At 35.9% G+C, this 3,072-nt stretch overlaps 1 protein-coding gene across 3 annotated transcripts in view; it reads left to right on the top strand.

The window, feature by feature from the left end:
* The window catches only part of DOCK9 (dedicator of cytokinesis 9), a 175,143-nt gene that overhangs the window by 57,805 nt on the left and 114,266 nt on the right, over positions 1-3,072 (top strand). The gene's annotated exons all lie outside the window — the stretch shown is intronic.

Here is a 3,072-nt window from a genome sequence, read left to right as displayed (position 1 = left end):
TCAAACCCCATCCAGATAAAAGCAGTATTGTGAGTTCTACAACCATTTCATTTTTATATCTTTAGAAATCAATCTATAATAATGATATATATGGTGTTATTTTGTATGTTTAAAAATGTTAAACGAATGTACTAATATGCTATAGGTATTATTCTGCACTTGCTTTTTAAAACTCAGCCTTGTTTTTGAGATCCATCCAAGCTGGTATATGGATCTAGTTCATTCCTTTTATTGAACAGTATAAACATTTTATTTTAACTGTTCCATTATTTCAATTTTTTTCTGTTTAAACAATGCTGTAATGAATATCCTTGTACTTGTCTCCTTGTGTGTATCTATGAATGATTTCTTTTTCAAATGAGAGAAGTTTCTTTGTCTTCTCTCTAGTCTTTTATATTCTTACTCTGTTAGTGCCTTTCTATTCTTTTTTTGATAACACAGTGAAATAGTGACTCTCTACACCCAGATCTTAAACACTGTAATAGAAACATGGTTTATCTCTATAGGATTATAAATAGGCTAGCATTCAGCATTGACCTTCATTTTAAGACAACATAGTTCTTCTCAACTATAAAATATCCGTCTCTGGCTAGGACTTTAGAGCATTGTTTTTCTTCAAGACTTGACTGTTACCACAGTATCTTTTTAGCACCTGCCTATTAAAGCTAATTTTAGTGCCATCATTTTAACCTCCTCCTAGTCTGGGAAGAGTTTGGCTTGTGTGTGTTTTCTTGTTAAGAACTTTGTGTATCATATTATTTTGCTTTGAGATTTGCTTTTATGTTTCTGGATGTTTGAGGGTTCTCAAAACAAAATGTTTCAACCGTTTGGGTTTTAGTTTGTTGAAGCAGTCAATGAGGGAATCTAGAAGTTTGCTTTCTGCTCTAAGTGGGTGAACAGCATGGATACCTAGAAGACTCATACTATTGGAGTGTAATGATTAATTAGAAATCTGTGTTTTTCCTAAGAAGACACATAGGAGTCATCCCTTTCTTCTCTCACTACTTGGACAAAATAATTCACTGTTTCTAGATCCTAAGACCTAGGGAGATATTATACTTTGATCTTATATAATATATATGTAAGTATATATAGATGCATCTATGTATGTGTGTGTGTATATATATTCTTTATAAGTTTAAGGTTATAGTTATGTTTTTACTTTTAAAAAAAATTTAACATATTTAGAACTATTTCCCAGTTATGGGTTACAACCAAGTTAGCTGAAGTCTTTTTTGGGGAGGGGAAGGGAGATAGTCTCTTTTTCTTGCTCCCAGTAGAGTGCTGTTGCATCATATCTCACAGCAACTGCAATCCTCTTGCCTGAGCCTGTTTTTTTTTTAAGAGACAGAGTCTCACTCTTGCTCAGGCTGGTTTTGAACTCCTGAGGCTTAAGCAATCTGCCTGTCTCAGCGTCTCAGAGTGCTAGGATTATAGGCATGAGCCACTGCGTCCGGCCCTGAAGTCATTTTAGTTGGTGAAATCAACTTAATTGATTTCAACCCCACTTTTTATTTTTTTGTTTTGTTTTGATTTAATTTTTTTTTTAATGAGCCATAATTTACGTTGAACAAAAAGCCCACGCATGAATTGTATAGCTCCATGGAGTCCACCCCCCCCAAATCAATATATAGGCTACTCACAGCATCCCAGCAAGCTGTCTGGTACCTCCCTCCCAGCTGATACTCCCATTATTTTTACCTCCATCGTTGTAGATCAGTTTTGAGTGTTCAAGACATTCCCATGAACAGAACCATCCAGTTCATGCTCTCTGTGTCAGGCTTCTTTAGCTAAGCATTATATAACCCACATTTTAAAAAGAATTTAAGTGGAATTGAATTGAATAGAGGATATAAAAGTATACTGCCCTTAATAATGATAGATATTTCAAATATAATATACATACACATAGATAGTGTGTATTACATTATAATGTGGAACATACTTCTTTTTGGTGTGCTGTCATAATTTTATTGATATATAAGAGTTGTACATATTTTGGGGGTACATGTGATATTGCAATACCTATACACAACGTATAATGATCAAGTCAGGGTAATCAGGATATCTAGCAACTCAAACCTTTATTTTACCTTTGTACTGGAAACATTCAAACATATTTCTGACTTTGGTTTGTGGTCAAAGCCTGAAAATGCAGCATCAATAGAGGCTTTACTGTCCCCCTGCCCCAAGCTTGCAGGTGTTTGTTTATTTTTATTTTTTGGAATATAAATTTAAATTTATTTTTTAAACACAAATAAACGATCTTTGTAGAAAACGTAAAATAGGTAGCACAGTTTCATCTATAAAATATTTTTGCTTAGTATTTCATCTAGTATAAATAGACCTAACCTCTAGACCTAATCTAGACTCAAACCTCTAGACCTAATCTCCAGATTACATTAAATACAGGGACCACAGAAACAAACCACATCATAAGGAAACAATCAGAGAAATAGAGGGTATTGGACAGTATATAAGATAGTCACTCTACCCATACTTCATGGCTCATGTGTGTAAATTAGTACTCTGGCAGGCCAAACTAAGAGGATTTCAGGAGCTCAAGAGTTCAAGACTAGCCTGAACAAGAAGGAGACCCTGTCTCTACTAAAAATAGAAAAACTAGCCAGACATTGTGGTGGGCACCTGGAGTCCCCACTTTTAGGGAGGCTGAGGCAGGAGTATTGCTCAAGCCCAGGAGTTTGAGGTTGCTGTAAACTAGGCTGATGCTATATAGCACTGTAGCCTGGGCAACAGAGTCAGACTCTGTGTCAAAAAAACGAAAAAGAAAAAAGGAAAACAGATGAGGGAACAGTTCTGTATTCAAAGAGATTGTGGAGGTGTAAAAACCAAATGAGATGTGTGAACTTTGATTGTTGAACCTGGGCTGGGGGGTAAGGGCCACAAAAGAGATTCGTAGGATCATTGAGGCAGTCTCTCAGATGTTTTAAAAATAATTTTATTTAAGAAGGTAGATGGCTCAGCGCCTGTGGCTCAAGTGGCTAAGGCACCAGCCACATATACCTAAGGTGGCGGGTTTGAATCCATCCTGGACCCGCCAAACAACAATGA

The sequence above is a fragment of the Otolemur garnettii genome, unplaced genomic scaffold, assembly GCF_000181295.1.
Source record: "Otolemur garnettii isolate 467f Iridium unplaced genomic scaffold, OtoGar3 scaffold00034, whole genome shotgun sequence".
Classification (NCBI taxonomy): domain Eukaryota; kingdom Metazoa; phylum Chordata; class Mammalia; order Primates; family Galagidae; genus Otolemur; species Otolemur garnettii.
The sequence above is the reverse complement of the archived record's forward strand: the minus strand, read 5'-3'. Positions and strand labels throughout refer to the sequence as shown.